This window comes from Rhinoderma darwinii, unplaced genomic scaffold (genome assembly GCF_050947455.1).
Source record: "Rhinoderma darwinii isolate aRhiDar2 unplaced genomic scaffold, aRhiDar2.hap1 Scaffold_518, whole genome shotgun sequence".
Taxonomy (NCBI): Eukaryota; Metazoa; Chordata; class Amphibia; order Anura; family Rhinodermatidae; genus Rhinoderma; species Rhinoderma darwinii.
Genome location: NW_027464066.1, coordinates 173,035 through 191,585, shown reverse-complemented (window position 1 = coordinate 191,585; position 18,551 = coordinate 173,035). Strand labels below are relative to the sequence as shown.

The 18,551-nt window shown below is 46.5% G+C and overlaps 1 non-coding gene and 1 pseudogene across 1 annotated transcript; both read left to right on the top strand.

The window, feature by feature from the left end:
* The first annotated feature begins 4,338 nt into the window (after positions 1–4,338).
* On the top strand, positions 4,339–4,543 carry LOC142721794 (U2 spliceosomal RNA; annotated as a pseudogene).
* A 6,610-nt stretch (positions 4,544–11,153) lies between these two features.
* On the top strand, positions 11,154–11,346 carry LOC142721793 (U2 spliceosomal RNA). The gene has a single exon (XR_012874191.1). It is a non-coding gene; the product is annotated as a U2 spliceosomal RNA (small nuclear RNA).
* Positions 11,347–18,551: the final 7,205 nt, after the last annotated feature.

Sequence of the window (18,551 nt, the reverse complement as noted above, 5' to 3'; positions counted from 1 at the left end):
TTTGTCCAGTTTAAATTGGACCCTGATTGTATCGGAGGTGTGAGGAGCCCACCGTTGTCTTTTTCTATTGCTGGCTATAGAGGGTACTTATACTACCAGAACATGCCAAAATTTTGCCGGTTTTGTCACCAGTTTGGGCACACCAAGGAGTGTTGCCCAGGGGTGAAGGTGTGCAGGAATTGCAAGAGAGCTGGGCACGAGGCAGGTGTGTGTTCTGAACCCAGAACGTGCGACTTATGCGGTCTTGTGGGGCACCTCTATAGAGACTGCCCAGTGGGCAAGAAGAGGAAGGAGAAAGAGGAAAAAGAAAGAGAGGCCTTGAGACAGAAGAACCTCCTGAAACAAAAGGAGGCAAATGAGAAGTTAAGGAAAGAAAGGGAGGAGGAGGAGGAACAGAGGCAGAAAGACATCATAGAGGCTATTCTTGCTGAGACTCAGAGAGATAGTACACAGGTGCAGGCAGTTGAAGAAACTTTGATTGAAGAGATGCCAAGCCCTGTGGGAGAAGACTCTCAGAAAATCTCGGAGTGGTCTTCCTCTGGGGCATTGAGCCCAGTGGAGGAGGGGGACAATGAGAGGCCCTTTCATGAAACCCCGGGAAATTTTCATAAGAAACAGAGGATTGAAGCGGTGGAGCCGCAAAGTATGGAGAAGGCGGTCCCCTATCAGTCACTGTTTGAACCCCAAATGGATTATGAAACTAGTGAGGAAAATTCTCCCGGGCCTCTAACCCGGAAGGTTTAAGGGTTTATATGGTTCTTCTTTTTCTGTCTAGGGCAGTTCTAAAATGTCTTTTGTAATTTTATCTTCAAATGTCCGGGTGTTTAAGAGCCGGGCTAGGAGAGCAGCCATTTTGCAGGAACTGGCTTTTAGTGGTGCAGATTTAATTTGTGTGCAGGAGTGTGGCATAGAGTATGTGGTTAAACAGGAGGAGTGGGGTTTTGGTGCAGCAATATGGTCATGTTCTAGTCACAATAGAAATGATGGTGTTGGGGTGTTGGTTAGGAGTAGCAGGGTGGAGGTTTGTAGCTACACAGTGATTGAGGAGGGGCGGTGTCTGTTAGTGGTTATAAAGGTATGTGGTGTGAAAGTGCGTGTAATTAATGTGTATGCGTCTGCAAAAAAGGAAGAGAGGGTGGAGTTGTTTGAGAGAATTAAACTATTTTTGCCAGGTAGGGAACATATCGTGTGGGTGGGGGATTTTAACTGTGATACTGGTGGGGATTTGGATATGTCTGGGAATGTGCTAAAGTCTATACTCACTGATTTTGGGTTGAGGGATGTAGTGCACCTGTGTGGAGTTAACCCTATAGTAGACACTTATTATGCGGATAGTGGGAGACACAGTAGTAGAATTGATATGATTTTTGTTTCTAAGAGGGTGTTGGGTAAGGGATATATGCAAATGAAGGTAGGATATTCTGATCACGAGTGCATTAAGTGTGAGTTGGTTTGGGATGAGGATTGTGGGAGTGGGAGGGGTTTATGGAAATTGAATGTGAGTTTGTTGGATGATGAGAGTGTTTGTGAAAAATATGTGGATAAATATAGGTTTTGGTGTGAGAAAAAAGGTGATTTTGTGGATATAATAACATGGTGGGATTGGGTTAAAGAAAGAACGTGTGTGTTTTTTAGAAAGGTTGGTTATAGGAAAGCTGTGGAAAGGAGGAAGAGGTATGAATGTTATAATACAAGGTTGAATTTTCTCCATAAGGTTAAAAAGAGAGGTTGGAGTGTGGATGAGGAGATTGATTGTGTGAAAAATGAGATGAGGGAATGGTTGTTAGAAAAAGGTAAAAAGATTATGTATCAGTCAAAATTAGATAAATTGGAAAAGGGGGAAAAATGTTCTAGGTATTTTTTCAAAAAAGTAGTGGGGAAAAAGGATGATTTGGTGAGAGTGCATGATAAAAATGGAAGGGTGGTGAAAGGAAAAGCAGTGTTTCCTGTGGTTGAAAGTTTTTATAAAGAGTTGTATGCAGTGAAAGAGATTGATAGGGACTTGGAGGCTGAAGTGGTGAGTATGATTGAAAATAGGGTGGAAGTAATTGAATATGCAAATTTGATGAGAAAGATTGAGGAGGATGAAGTAAAGAGAGTGTTGGATAGTATGGCTATGAACAAGACTCCAGGGGATGATGGGCTACCAATAGAATTTTACAAAAAAATGTGGGATGTGATTAAGGATGATGTGGTGCAAGTTTATAAATTTATATGGGAGAATGGTAGGATGGTTGAAAGTATGAAAAGTGGGGTGGTGGTTTTGATTTATAAGAAAGGGGATGTGAATGATGTTAAAAATTGGAGGCCGATTACTTTGTTGAATTTGGACTATAAGGTGCTTGCTAAGCTGATTGCAAATAGGATGAGAGATGTGATTGGTCAGGTGGTTGGGGAGGAGCAAGTGTGTGGAGTGCCGGGGAGGAGGATTAGTGAGAATTTGTGTTTGCTGAGAGATGTGATATGGGATAGCATGGAGAGGAAACAAGTATTGAATGTTCTGTCAATTGATTTTGAAAAGGCTTTTGATCGTTTGGCGCATGATTTTTTATTTAGAGTTTTGGTAAGAATGGGCTTTCCTAGTGATTTTGTGAATGTTGTAAGAGTGTTGTATAAGAATGTGTATAGTAAGATTCTCATTAATGGATGGGTAGGTGGTGAGATAAGTGTGGGTTCCGGTGTGAGGCAGGGGTGTCCCCTGTCTCCGATTGCCTTTATTTGTGCGATTGAGCCTTTATTACAGATGTTTCGGAAGGATAAATGTATGAGAGGTGTGAAGATTCCGGGTTGTGATGGGAAAGAAGTAAGAGTATTAGCATATATGGATGATGTGTGTGTGCTTTGTGAATCTGATGCTGCGGTAAGGCGTGCAAAATTGTTAGTGGCTTTGTTTTGTGGAGCATCTGCGTTTAGAGTTAATTGGGATAAGAGTGAATTTAAGAGGTTTGGGAACTTTGGGAGGAGAGAAGATTTTGGAGTAAAAAGTGTGGAGGGAGCGATTCAGATTTTGGGGGTGAAGTTTGATGAGAAATTGGATGGGAATGAAAGTTGGGAGGATGTCGGTAAAAAGATTATTAAGAAAATGAATTTTTGGCGTTTGAGAGAATTGTCTTTTGTTGGGAAGATTCTAGTGATTAAAAGTGTGATTTTACCAATTTTGTTGTATGTTGCGTTTGTCTTTCCGCCAGGGTATATGATGTTGAGAAGATTGAATAGAGTGCTGATGGTGTTTTTTTGGGGTTCTAAGATGGAGAGAGTGAAGAGAGAGACTGTGATGAAGAGTGTAAAGAATGGGGGAATGGGGTTTCCTAATATTGAGGTATATTTGGGAGTAAATAGTGTGTTTGCAGTAAGAAGGATGATGGGAGGTGATTGGAAATTTGCATGTATGGTAAGATATCTGAGTGGGAGGGTGTTATGTAGATTAGGATGGATAGGGAGAGATTTAAGAATGCCGTATGCGTTTGTATGTCCAAAGTGGTATCTGTATGTGGAAACATTTTTGAAGCGCTATGAGTTGTTGGGGAAGGGAGATGTGTTGAGAAATAAAAAAGAGATGTTGAGATGTATTGAAGGTAAAGAAGTGCAGTGTCCTATAAATATGGTGAGAAGGGTGAATGTAGGGAGGGTATGGAAGAGTTTGGAAACGGATGGGATAACAAATAGACAGAAAGAGATTGTATGGCAAAGTATGCATGGAGCGTTGCCTGTGAGAGAGTTTCAAAGAAATCGTGGGATTGGGAGGAGTGAAGCATGTCCAAGAGTGGGGTGTGGAGGGTGTGAAAGTATTTTACATTTATTTTGGAATTGTGATGTGGCACAGGAAGTGTGGAAGGGTGTGAGTCCTTTGTGTAAAGAGGTGGTTGGGGTTAGAAAATTGACATTTGAGGTAATAATGTTTGGTTTGGGAATGGTAGATAGGAAAAATCAAAGGGTGTGGTGTATTATGTTAGCAATTATTAAAGAAGTTTTGTGGGATGTAAGGAATTTGTATGTCTTTAGAAGAAAGGAAGTGATGGTAGAAGGGTGTTTGAGGATGATATTGGATAGAATGTATGCTGTATATGTGTTGGATAAGAAAAGGTTTGGGGAAGTAGATGCAGAGGGTATTTGGAAATTCTTGAAGTGGAGGCATGTAGTTAAAGTATAAATGGTGGGTGGTGTGAAGGGTTTAGACTAGTGTGATGGGATTGTACGATATTTGTTAAATTGTAAGATATGAATACGATTAAAAAAAAAAAGAAAAACCAATGACCCGATGATGAGTTTAAAAAACGCACTCAATACAGAGTGCAAGTGTGGTGAAAGATGTTGAGGTGCGAAAAGTATAAGAGTTTTATATTTTTACCTCTGAGGGTTTTAAAAAAAAAAAAAAAAAAAAAAAAAAAAATCTGTTCTTATCAGTTTAATATCTGATACGTCCCCTATCTGGGGACCATATATTAAATGGATTTTTAGAACAGGGAGATGGAAATAGAGCTTGCTCTGTCCACTCCACGCATTGACCTGGTATTGCAGTATTTCCTGGACCGGTGCACCCTTTCCTTATGTGTTTACTAAAATCAGATTCCAAAAGTGCTTTTTGTGTTTTCCATTGTTTTTGTCTTTCGGATGGGATCTCCCCTTTTAATCCCATTATTTCAACACCTGTTGGACAATGCATTTGTACAGTCATGTGTGATAATGAGCTAATTTATTAAATGCAATTAATTAATACATTGCCACCTCTTGTTTTGTGTCGTCTGTGTTTCTGTGTTTCCGGCATTTCACATTGGAACAGCTCATTCACCTTCCTTGTCTTCTCTCCGCCCTCCCTCCTAGGTAGGTTAAAGAGCTGCACCTGAGCCAGCCACTGATTGATGCAGCACCATAGTCAAATAGTGGAGTGGAGTAGGGGAACAGCAAACAGCCATTAAAGCAGCCAGCCCGCCCGCCCGTCACAATGGACCTACCTGTGTACACTAGATGGATGTGATGGAATGTACTGTGGTCCCTACATTTCAAGAAGAAGTAAGAATTGCAGTTGCAACAAACCCTTGCTTGCCTACAAAGAGAGCAGCAATTTGGATTTGTTACTATGTTACCTGGAAGAATAACAAACTGTGCAAGGATGGAGGTTGTAGGAGCAAGGAGAACAAGTTGTCTGTAAAGTTGGTGGATGCCTATTTTCCATTTTGCAGTCCCTTGACTCCCTCTTGTGGCCTCCTGGAGGCAACTAGCTGTGCAAAAAAAAGACAGCCTGGGGGCCGGCTGTTGCAGTGTTGCCCTCTCAGGCAACACTGAGTGACTGACTGAGCCGCACCGTCTTATATAAAGTTCAGACGGAACTTTGCACGTGTCATAGTGGAGACCTCAGGAGCCAGAGCCAGCTTTCTGACATCATAATGGGGCCTCAGAGATAAAAGCCTGGGCCCAGGCAGTGTTGGTCAGTGCTGCTCAGCAGGCAGCACTGGACTGGATTAAAGCTGATACAAGGTGTGAAAGGAGAAGGGGTGGCAGTGGGCATGCACTTACTGCTGCTGCTGCTGCTGCTGCCAGTGTTTGCACGGCAGGAGGGCATTTGGGCGTTGCCAGGAAGGCGTTTTTATGTCGATTCCTCCTCTTTCAGCACTGCATTGTGGTGCAAGCAAAAGAAGCAAATCCTGTCTTGCTTCCTCTCCGGCCTTTATTCACCTCCCGCTTAGTAGCTGTGAGTGTGTGTGAGCCTGCAGGGCCCCATGGAATTGCCTAGGAGTAGGCTGAATCGCTGCAAGGGGTGAACAGCAGTATTGGGCAGGCTCGGTCAACGCGCGGCCCGTTCGGGTTATCGCTTCTCGGCCTTTTGGCTAAGACCAAGTGTATTTATACAGGAGGTTTTTGGTCAGAAGGTGCTCAGGTACCCTCTCTCTCGGCCTCGGGGGATCGTCCAGGTTCGCCTGGACTTCACCCCCGTGCTGCTATTTGGGAGAGAGGCTTAGTCCTGAGCAACGAGTTGCGATCCCCCCCCAGCCCTTTGGTAAGTCTCAGGACCCCATAGGGCGCAGCTTTTTGCTGTGCGGTTCGGCCTGGCCACGGAAATGGCAGGCGAGCCTGATGCGGTGCCGGTGTATGCCCGGCTAAGGAACTCTGCCCGATTTATCGTGGCAGAGGGTGGAGGCGGTCCACGTGGCGTAAAGTTCTTGGTCCACAAGATCTTGGAAGAACTACTGGCGGTCCACAAGAATGAGATTTTGGCTATCCAGGACTACCCGAAACGAGGAATTTTCGACGTCACCTTTATGGGAGAAGGAATCCTCCGTGATGCCATGGACCGAGCTGAGAGGAGAAAAGGTGAACTCGTGGTAGCGGGAGTCCAGGTAGTAGAACATGCCTTCGAAATTACGAAACTCGTGGTGATTAAAATGTATTCCCCATATGTGAAGGATATGGAAGTGGCAGCATTCTTAGCTGCCTACTTCAAGAATGTCAAACTGTTGGGGAGAGTTATGAACGAGTGTGGAGTGTGGACCGTCAAGTGGAAGTTTTTAGTAACATTGATAAAGGACCCCTCCACCCAGGAAACGAGATTACCACCGGCTCGTTTTAAAATTGGAAATGTGAATGGCGACCTCTATTTTTCAGGGATGCCAAACTTCTGCAGGGCCTGCGGTACTTATGGACATACCAGTTTTAACTGCGATGTCACCTGTAGAAACTGTGGAAGCAAAGAGCACAATATGAGAGAGTGCTCACAAGAGAAAAAATGTAATTTTTGCCAAAAAACTGGTCATTTGTACTATTCTTGTCCCCATAGGTACCGAGGCGAAGAAAATGAGCAACCCGAGGCGCCCCCACGTGCTCCACCAGCAGACCAGTCCCACCCCCGGGGAGAGGAGCATGCCGGGGCCGCGAAGGAGCAGCGAGGCACCTGGGCTTCAGTGGTGCGGAGTAATGGAGCCAAAGCAGGTGCCTCGCAGCCAGCAACCTCTGAGGAAAGGAAGGAGCCCAGCGCCAATGACAAAAGGCAAGCTAAGCGAAAGGCGGAAAAGGAGCAGGCCACCAATGATACTGTGGCATCCCAGAGGGCTGGTTGTCCAGTGGGTGCCGGGCCTGCTCCTGTACCTGGGTCTCAGGAGTCTGACTCCGAGCAGGAGAACTGGGTAGCGGTGGGTCCCCGAAAAAAGGGAAAACAGGAGCGTGCTGGTAGGAGGGAATCAGGGGAGGAGCAGATGGACACATACGTGAAGAAAAGTGAGGCTCCTCCTAGGACCACCTCCTCGCCTGACCTGGTGAGGAGGGTGGGCACTGTTCCCTCCCAGATACCGGACACCCCGCCGTGTGCGCAACCTCCCCCTCTAAGACGGCGTCAACAGAGCCTGGGGGGAGAGGCGGGGCCCTTGGGGGACCCACCCGAAATGGACCTACGTGGTCACCCAGTGGAGACCCAGGTGACGCTAAGCGAGAGTGGGCTCCCCTTGTACGAGATAAGAGTTGCTGGCACGGCCCTCAGTGAAGGTAGTTCCTCTCCCTTTTCGTCCCTCTTTGCAGGCGATTCGGACGAGGGTGGGGATATGAGCGCAAACGAGAGTTCTGGTAATGCTGGTGGAGGAAATGTCTGATTTTAAGTTCCACGAATATTTATTATTTTAAAATCAAGACGCTATTTTAATCTCCACAATGTCAGAAGTAAAGGGAATCTCCCTCAACGTGAGGGGCGCCAAGTCCAAAGTTAGAAGGGTTGCTCTCTTCAGCTTTTTAGCTGGCCTGGCAGCCTCTGTTTTTTTCCTGCAGGAGTGCGGCATTCCCCATATGATGAAGTACCATAAATACCAAGAGGATTGGAAGTATGGTCCATCAGTCTGGTCTGGATCTAACGAGTCCAGATCAGCAGGGGTCGCCATTCTTTTTAAGGGAAACGTTTTAATCGATTTTATCCAAGAGATTCTTCCAGGACGTATTTTATTGGTTAAGGCTTTTATTGACGGTGTGAAATGGCAGTTTTTAAATTTTTACGGCTCACCAGATAAAAATGAAAGAGCAGAAATGTTAGCGATTTTACCTCTTTTTATTAACACGACTGAGCCTTTTATCCTCGCAGGTGATTTTAATTGTATCCTGAGGGGGGAACGCCGGCTTACCAGCGCTACAAGCAGAAACTATGACAAGACCTCTGGACTGCTCAAAGATATGGTGGGTGATTTTAAATTAAAAGACGTTTATAAAGAGTGTAACAGGAGCAGTCCAGAGGAAGCCGGCGTTACCTGGAGCAACGCCACCTGTAGCTCCAGGATAGATTTTATATTTTGTAATGAGAATCTACTGCCTTTTAAATGTGAAGTTTTAACCAATGTTTTTTCTGATCACAAGCTTTTATCATTTTATGTAAAGCGTGATTTTAATAACATTATTAGTAAAAAGTCCTGGAAGTTAAATGTTTCCCTTTTAGATGATCCACAGGTTTTTACAGATTTTATTGAATTTTACAAAGAGAGTAGGCGGGTGAGAGACACACGGGCTCCCATCACCGCATGGTGGGAGAAAATGAAAAGGAAAATAAAAGAATTTTTTATTAAAAAAAGCGTGGCGAAAGCTAGAGAGAAGCAAGCTTTTTTTAAAATTCTCAACACCCGCCTACAGACCCTGTACAAGATGAGAGAGCATGAGATAGAGGTACAAGACGACATCACCAACTTAAAAAAAGAGATAGCTCAGTGCCTGGAGCAGAAAGGTAAAGAAATTATATTTCGTTCTAAAGTACAGCACGTGGAAGAGAACGAGACCTGCTCCAGGTACTTTTTTAAGAAAATGAACAATAAAAAAGCTATTCTTAAAAATATTGATGGGGTGTCGGATGTACAGGGTCTTTTAAGTAAAGTTCATGAGTTTTATACTGACCTTTTTAATGTGAAAACTGTGGATCGTGATTTTATGCGTGACTCGCTGAAGGAGATTACCACTGTTTTAGACCCTGTCTCCCAGAATTTTTTATTGCAGGAACTGTCGGAGCAGGAGATTTTAGAGACAGTGAAGAGTTTTAAAGCAGGTAAAGTTCCTGGCCCGGACGGTATACCCAGCGAGTTTTATGTCAAATTTTATGATATTTTAAAAGATGATCTCTTAAACCTTTTTACCGAAGTCTCTCATTCCAAGATGCTGCCTAAGTCCTGGCGGAAGGGTGAGGTCTCCTTGCTATACAAAAAAGGTGACATCGCAGTTTTAGAGAATTGGAGACCAATAACCCTTCTGAATAGTGACTACAAAATAATGGCAAAACTATGTGCAAACCGTTTAAAAGCCATAGTACCCCACATCATACACTCTAACCAGGTGTGTGGGGTGCCAGGCCGCAGCATCTGGGATAATATTAATTTAATAAAAGATGCGATTGAAGACACAAAATCTAGAAACGGAAAATTAGCCATTTTATCCATAGATTTTCAAAAAGCTTTCGACCGAGTATCGCACTTTTATCTTTTTAAGGTTTTAGAGCGGATGGGTATACCTGAAGGTTTTTTACTATCTATTAAAGCCTTTTATAAAGATTGCACAAGCAAAATTTTAGTAAATGGTTTTAAGACACAGGACGTTCTTTTAAACTCTGGGGTGAAGCAGGGGTGTCCCTTGTCCCCACTGCTTTTCATATGTGCACTAGAGCCTCTGCTATGCGCAATACGCCGTGATAAACAAATACGTGGAGTCCCCCTGCCAGGGGGAGGCGGCATAGAGGCTAAAGCAGTGGGGTACATGGATGATGTGGCGATACTTTGTAGGGACACCCTCTCGCTTCAGAAAGCCCTAAAACAAATTGAGTTTTATTGCTGTGCTTCCGGTTTTAGAATAAATTTCAGCAAAAGTAATATTTTAAGAATAGGAAGCATGGTTTTTAGAGACGTACCCGTTCCTGTGTCAGATACTATTAAAGTTTTAGGTATCTCCTTCAGTGAGCACGACAATGGTTTTATAAGTTGGGACATGGTGGCGCAGAAGGTAAACAATAAAATTTGTATGTGGAATATGAGGAAACTCACCATGGAGGGAAAAATTTTAATCATAAAAATGGTCATTTTACCCCTTCTTTTATATACAAGCATGGTGTTCCCTCCCCCAACAGTTTTATTACGAAAAATAACAAAAGCATGTTTTACTTTCTTTTGGAGTTCCAGGATGGAGAAATTGAAACGAGAAACGGTAATAAAGTCCAAACCAAAGGGTGGCAAAGATTTTCCTGATTTTAATAGGTTTCTTTTAATTAAGTTCTTTAGTTTCTGTTTTAATTCCCTTTTTAAAGAGCACTATTGGTCTTACTTTTTACGTTTTAATACTGGGTTTTTTATGCGGAGGTTTGGTTGGTTTAACATAATTTTATCCTCACCATACGCTTTTAAATTACCAGCAAACTACGTAATTTTAGAAAAAATAGTGGCTCTCTTCAATTTAAAAGGGAAGACCGTGAATGAACTTAAGAATAGCAAAAAACTAATAAAAGACCTGAGAGAGAGCGAGACGGTCAGCAATGTAGAGAATTTTAATACGCAACGATGTGCTTTTATTTTCAAAATGATTAATGTGTTTTATCTTTTTAATGCACAGATGGACCTGGCCTGGAGCTGCGTTCATCAATGTCTTCCATGCCGGGCATTCCAGTACAGAAGAGGATTCGCGAGGTCTGCCGTCTGCCCGAGGGAAGGCTGCCAGGCCGAGGAAACTATAAGACATATTTTTTGGACATGTGACTTTGCAAAACAATTTTGGAAAAAAATATTCCCTCTTTTGGTGAAGATGGCAGACCTAAAGGACTTAAACTATGAAGATATTTTATATGGACTTTTTGGATGCCCAACCGCGAGTCAGAAGATAATTGCATGGAAGACGATGAACTGCGCCAAAGAAGCTCTATGGAAGGCCAGGAACATCCTCCTTTTTAAGCACGACGTTTTATCGGTTGATGATGTTTTAGGTCTTTGTTTTAGTGAGATGTATATTTATTTTTTATTAGACAAAAAAAGGAATGCCACCCTTCTAAATAAATGGTTTGTGACTGACTGGAACTCCAAATAAATAAAGATTTGCCCCATGTCCCTCTACATAAATTTTATGAAAATTTGATTTTACTATTGTTACAATGTAAAAATTATTTGTATGTATCTGTGTAACTAAAATGTGTTTTATTGTAAAATTGGAATTTTTATAAATAAATCATTGACACCCCCGCGAGGGGGTAGCCAACTGAAAAAATCTGTTCTTATCAGTTTAATATCTGATACGTCCCCTATCTGGGGACCATATATTAAATGGATTTTTAGAACAGGGAGATGGAAATAGAGCTTGCTCTGTCCACTCCACGCATTGACCTGGTATTGCAGTATTTCCAGGACCGGTGCACCCTTTCCTTATGTGTTTACTAAAATCAGATTCCAAAAGTGCTTTTTGTGTTTGCCATTGTTTTTGTCTTTCGGATGGGATCTCCCCTTTTAATCCCATTATTTCAACACCTGTTGGACAATGCATTTGTACAGTCATGTGTGATAATGAGCTAATTTATTAAATGCAATTAATTAATACATTGCCACCTCTTGTTTTGTGTCGTCTGTGTTTCTGTGTTTCCGGCATTTCACATTGGAACAGCTCATTCACCTTCCTTGTCTTCTCTCCGCCCTCCCTCCTAGGTAGGTTAAAGAGCTGCACCTGAGCCAGCCACTGATTGATGCAGCACCATAGTCAAATAGTGGAGTGGAGTAGGGGAACAGCAAACAGCCATTAAAGCAGCCAGCCCGCCCGCCCGCCCATCACAATGGACCTACCTGTGTACACTAGATGGATGTGATGGAATGTACTGTGGTCCTTGTAGACACTGAAGCGCCTAGGGAGAGTGTCAGGGACTGCAAGGGGTTAAGAAAGGATGGAACGGTTTAAAATAATGCCCAGGATCAGGATTGGTCAACAAGGGGTAAGAGGGGCGTGGTTAAGAAGATATAAGGCAGAGGTTTGGAGCAGGAAGCCCTCTTACCTTCAAGCTGCAGTGGAAGAAACACCTTTGCTGCTGCTGTGGAGTTTCAGAGCGTGGTCGTTAAGAAGATGGCAGAAGAACTGTTGCGGAAGGTGGCACAGCGGGTAGCGGCAGAAGGGCCTGCCTGGCTGGAATCCCTGTTGGAGGAAGGAGAGAGGCGAGGAGCGGAGCGGGGCACGGAACAGTCGGGAGCGGCTACCCGAGGTAGGCCGCAGCGCGTTACACGCCCTCCGGTTAGACTAAGCCCTAGCCCTGTTGCTATGAGGGGTGCTGTGACTGCTGCACAGTCATGCGGTGGTCCCAGCAGGTCCCCTAGGCCTATGTCGACGGGTGCTTCGTCGGTCGACATAGTGCCCCCCTCCCCCCCGTCCACTCGTCGCGCTGGCGTCCTTCCCCATGGCGGTAAGAGGGCGGCTGTTAAACCGGCACGGGCACGGTACAACCCGCCTCGAGCTGCTGATGCGGGCGCGGAGGCAGCGGCCGACTATCGTGACAGTGGGGTGAATATGGCGGACTCAGGCGACTGGTCCGACATGGTCGCTTACCATGCGGCATGTTCACAGGAGCTGGGACTTGCTTCTGGGGCCTGTGTGCAGCCGGGGTCGGCGCCATCTTTCCCCGTGCTGTTCTCTACGCAGCCAGAATTGGCGGCGGGGGGAACAGGGGCGGGACGTCCTGGCAGGCGCAGTGCAGCCAGGACACAAGATGGCGGCGCACGAAAAAAGAAGATGGCGGCGGGTGCGGGGAGGCGGACGGTGAGCAAGCAGCCCAGCCAGGGGGCGGGGGCTTCTGCGGTGCCTGTCGCTTCTCCACCCCGGTCCCCCCCGGGCCCCTGTCAGCACGGGTCAGGGGCAGGGGGGGAGTGTGCTAGGAAAGATAGGAGTGAGGGTGTTTTGGATGCTATTTGCCCTTCTCCTGCCTTGTCATCTTTCTCTCCTGCAGGTCCAAGAAGGGAGCGTTCCAGGCGAGGGAGGAAACGCCGGGCTGGTGGACATCGCCGGCACGGCCATCATGGACGTCGCAGGTCAGGTGACGGGAAGAGGCGTGGTCGACGGTATTCCTCGTCTTCCAGCGATGGTTTCTCCTCCTCGTCTGCGACGACGTCCGCATCATCCGGATCATGGAGGAGGTCGTCGAGGAGATCCTCACGGCCGCAGAGACGCAGTCGACGCCGGGAGGTGCAGCGCTTGTCGGTGGATCAGGAGCAGCTGTCCCAGGTTGTACCTCCCGCCGGGCCGGTGGAGGAGGTGCAGGCCGTGGTTCCAGTGCCGCGGCAAGTGGCTGAAGGACCCTCTGGAGTCGGTGGGACCTCTGGGAGCGGTGAGTCGGCCTGCGGTGACGCATGGCTTAATAAACCTAATGCAGCGGGTGCGGATTTGATTTCTGTTTTAAAAGCCGTGGTGGCTGGGTTGAAAGTGAATGAGGGAACGTCGTGTCCCTCTGTGCCACCAGAGGGAGCTATGCCCCCGTCTGAGAAAGAGAATGCTTTAGCTAGTTTGACGTTTAGAGATTCATTGTTTTGTGGAGTCGCTCCTCTCGGGACTCATTTGTCAGCTGAGGTCAAGGACAAGATTTGGAGGAATGAATTTGTGGATATTTGGTCCTTGGTCTCGGTGGAGCAGGTGACTGTCGACAAGGAGCGGGGCTTTGAGAGAGGTTCGTATAGGAAAGCAAAAGTAGCGAAAACATTTGGCAACTGGGTACAGTGTTACGCTACACTGGCTCATGTTATTTGCCAACGCTATCCTGGGAAAGGGGCCGAGTTGTTTGTCTATTTTGACACAATTTTCAGCGCCCACAGGCTGCACGGTGGTGCGGCCTGGTGGCGATATGATGAAGAATTTCGGCGACGTTTGGCTTTGTCGCCTGATATTAGTTGGGCGACGAAGGCAACGGACGTGTGGTTGCAGCTTATTTTAGCGCAAGGGAGTAGGCAACAACGCCCCTTTCCCAGTGCGGCCGCAGCACCGGGCCCCGCCCCTGGAGTTGCGGCCGCTAGGCCCACAGGTGCCTGTTGGCTCTACAATGAGGGCCACTGTCGTTTCTTTGCCACGTGCAAATTTCGACATGAATGCTCCATCTGTGGGGGCGCTCATTCGGCGCTCCGGTGTTTCCGGAGAGGTAAGCAGCCGGTCAAGGCACCTCCTTCCGGCGCAGCGGAGAACGCCGGTGAACGTGCTCGAGATGGGCCCATGGTTAGAGCGGTACCACAGGAGGCGGGAAGCAGAGGTGCTCACTAACGGGTTTTCGTTTGGTTTTGAGATTCCTTTTGAATATTCTGCGACATTGTCATTGGCTGACAATTTGAAGTCGATCAATGAGAATGTGGGCATTGCGCGGCTAAAATTAGCTAAAGAAGTGGAATTAGGAAGAATGGCAGGTCCATTCAGCGAGCCGCCGTATACGAATCTGCGAGTTTCCCCCCTTGGTTTAGTTCCAAAGAAGGAACGAGGAAAGTTTAGGCTGATTCATCACCTTTCTTTTCCTCGCGGTGGTTCTGTTAATGACGGTATTTCTAGGGCGGAGGCGGCGGTTTCGTATACGTCTTTTGATGTTGCAGTAAGGTTGGTACAGGCGGCTGGACAAGGGGCGTTGTTAGCCAAATCTGATATTGAAGCGGCCTTTCGTTTGCTGCCGGTTCATCCGGAGTGTTTTCACCTGCTGGGTTGTTGTTTAGACAAAGGGTTTTACGTGGATATGTGCCTTCCTATGGGTTGTTCAATATCATGCAGTTACTTTGAGATGTTTGCGTCATTTTTAGAGTGGGTAGTTCGTTTGGAGTCTGGTTGTGACTCGGTCATTCATTATCTGGATGATTTTCTTTTTGTGGGCCCGGGGGGCTCTGGGTTGTGCAGCACGTTGCTGAGAGTGTTTCGACAGGTGATGTCGCGTTTCGGGGTACCTATTTCCGAGGATAAGACGGAAGGTCCTGTAACGGTTTTGTCATTTTTGGGTATCGAAATAGATAGCGAGCGGATGATTTTTCGGTTGCCGGATGATAAATTGGCAAGGCTAGTGACGCAGGTTGACCAGGTCATGGGGTCGAAAAAAGTGACGTTAAAACAGTTACAGTCGTTAATGGGATTGCTGGTGTTTGCTTGTCGTATAATTCCAATGGGTCGTGTTTTTTCTAGGCGTTTGTCTTTAGCCACTAGAGGTATCTCGAAGCCAAATCATTTTATCAGGGTAACCTCTTGTATGAGGAAGGATTTGTTTGTCTGGCATTCTTTTTTGAGTTAGTTTAACGGGAGGTCGGTGTGTCAGGACGCTGAGTTGTCTAATGTAGACTTGGAATTATTTACGGATGCAGCCGGAAGTGATGGTTTTGGAGCAATTTTGGGCCGAAGTTGGTGTAGATCCCCTTGGCCCTTGCATTGGAGTGATTTGGGAGTCTTACGTAATTTAACGCTATTGGAATTGTTTCCTATTATAGTTGCAATAGAGTTATGGGGTAGCGTGATGGTGAATAAGAGGATTGTATTTTGGACAGACAACATGGCGGTGGTGCATGCGGTGAACGGGTTGTCGTCTAGTTCGTTGCCGGTATTAGCTTTATTAAGACGGTTGGTTTTGAAGTGTTTGCGTTTGAATGTGTGGTTTCGTGCAAAACATGTTCCGGGTGTCAGTAATGTGATGGCTGATGCTTTGTCTCGTTCACAGATGTCCCGGTTTCGGGAATTGCACCCGGCAGCTTTGGCAGAAGGGGTGTCCCCCCCCCTTCACTTATGGGCCCTGGTCGAGGACAACTTATGAGACTGTTGAGGGGTTCGGTGGTACCGGCGACTTGGAAGAGTCATTGCAGAGCGTGGGATCGGTGGTTGGAGATTGCGGGGAATGACTTCCCATCACAGGAGGGGTGTCACCTGGACGTTACGATAGCAAGTTTGGTACAAATACGTCAGGAAGGGGGTAGTGCGGCCACGGCGAGCAAGTTTTTAGCAGGAGTGGCCTTTATGTTAAAATTGTGGGGATGCAGAGATGTTACAAAAGAATTTGTAGTTCGGCAGTCTTTAAAAGGGTGGAAAAAAGAGGCGTGTTCAAGGGACACGAGGCGGCCAGTATCTTTTTCACTTTTGGGTCGGCTTCTAGCCGTTTTATGTTTTGTGTGTCGGGATGAATATGAAGTGTCCTTGTTCGGCGCGGCGTTTTCGTTGGCTTTCTTTGCCGCTTTGCGAGTTAGTGAGCTGGTTCCGCACAGAGTAAGTGCGAGCGGTGGTCTTCTCGGATCGGATGTAGTAACGTTGGGAGATTCTCTCAGGGTCTGTGTGCGGAGGTCAAAGACTGATGTGGTAGGAAAGGGGGCTTGGCTGTCGATTGGGAGGATTGGGGGGCAGTATTGCCCGGTAAAATGGGTCCAGGAATTCGTGTTGGTCCGAGTGCCCGGGACGCAATTCTTGATCCATCAGGATGGATCCGCGATGTCGCGTTTTCAATTTGAGGCGATTTTTAAGGCCGGCTTGAAGTATCTAGGTTTGCCGCCGGGCGAGTTTGGTACACATTCATTTAGGATAGGTGCGGCAACTGAGGCGGATGCCTTGGGTTTGGATTCAGCGGCTATCATGAGTCTGGGTAGATGGCGCTCTAATAGCTATAAGTCATATGTGCGACCTGATCTGGTTTTAAAGATGGTGTAAGCTGGAAGTTTTCATAAGAAAGGTCGCCCCCTCCCCTTCCCCCCCCTCCCCTTCCCCCCCCCCCCCTGTTTTCCTTCCTGTTATATGGAGTGTTATGTTAACCCTGCCTGTAATTTTCATTTGACCGGAATGTAGCTTAATTTCTTTGTTAGGGTTGCGGCGCCCCCAAGTGTGGATCTTGGGGCATTCGTATGTGCATTGGGCAGCGGTTCGAGCGGGTCGAAGGCCATTAGGTCCGAATTTGGGCCTCGCACAGGCCGACGTCCATTGGAGAGGTGTCCGGGGATTACGGTGGGTGCAGTTACTGCCAGAAGTAGTGGCAGTTACAAGGCACACGTACGGACCTGTTGTCCTAATCATCCATGCGGGTGGAAATGATATCGGCCAAGTGAAAATGGCTGAGTTATTGTCAATTATACGAACTGATTTGGCGCGTTTTCGGGATCTGTTCGCCCGTTGCGTGATAGTTTGGTCCCAAATAGTGGCGCGCACGGTGTGGCGAGGAGCGAGGAATATGGCAGCTTTGGAGAGAGTGCGCAGGTTAATTAATGTGCGGGTGTCGCGGTTCATTCGCTCTATAGGGGGGATCGGGTTGCGACACCAATCCCTGGAGGGGGATAATGCAGATCTGCTGGCACCGGATGGAGTGCATCTGAATGATATCGGGCTCGATATCTTTTTATTGGATCTCTTGGATGGTGCCGAGAGAGGGCTGGCGTTGCTTGGTGGGGGTGGTCGGGGGACTGAGTAGGTGTCTCAGTTCCCCCTTCTTGGCGGAAAGTACGGCAGATGAAGACGGAGGTAGCACCCTACATGCCTGATGGAGACAGGGAGCATCGGCATTTCAGGAGGAGAGGAAATAAATAAATATATATATGTCTTCATGCCGATGGTTGTAAATAATAATAAAGCTGTGGCCACTTCCACATTTGCATAAAGAAGGTGTTGGTGTGTTAATTCAAAGAAGGATGGTTAAGGTCCTGGGCAGGTAAAGTGGATAATGGGTCCTTGCAGTCTTGTAGACACTGAAGCGCCTAGGGAGAGTGTCAGGGACTGCAAGGGGTTAAGAAAGTATGGAACGGTTTAAAATAATGCCCAGGATCAGGATTGGTCAACAAGGGGTAAGAGGGGCGTGGTTAAGAAGATATAAGGCAGAGGTTTGGAGCAGGAAGCCCTCTTACCTTCAAGCTGCAGTGGAAGAAACACCCGCCCTCCCTCTCCTGGTGGTTTTGGTTTTGTTTTTAATAAATTTTTCTACGGTTATATTCTTGTTCTGGCGTTTTTCTGGTTTTTTCGTAGATGTCACAGCTGGCGGAAAGTACGGCAGATGAAGACGGAGGTAGCACCCTACATGCCTGATGGAGACAGGGAGCATCGGCATTTCAGGAGGAGAGGAAATAAATAAATATATATATATGTCTTCATGCCGATGGTTGTAAATAATAATAAAGCTGTGGCCACTTCCACATTTGCATAAAGAAGGTGTTGGTGTGTTAATTCAAAGAAGGATGGTTAAGGTCCTGGGCAGGTAAAGTGGATAATGGGTCCTTGCAGTCCTACATTTCAAGAAGAAGTAAGAATTGCAGTTGCAACAAACCCTTGCTTGCCTACAAAGAGAGCAGCAATTTGGATTTGTTACAATGTTACCTGGAAGAATAACAAACTGTGCAAGGATGGAGGTTGTAGGAGCAAGGAGAACAAGTTGTCTGTAAAGTTGGTGGATGCCTATTTTCCATTTTGCAGTCCCTTGTCTCCCTCTTGTGGCCTCCTGGAGGCAACTAGCTGTGCAAAAAAAAGACAGCCTGGGGGCCGGCTGTTGCAGTGTTGCCCTCTCAGGCAACACTGAGTGACTGACTGAGCCGCACCGTCTTATATAAAGTTCAGACGGAACTTTGCACGTGTCATAGTGGAGACCTCAGGAGCCAGAGCCAGCTTTCTGACATCATAATGGG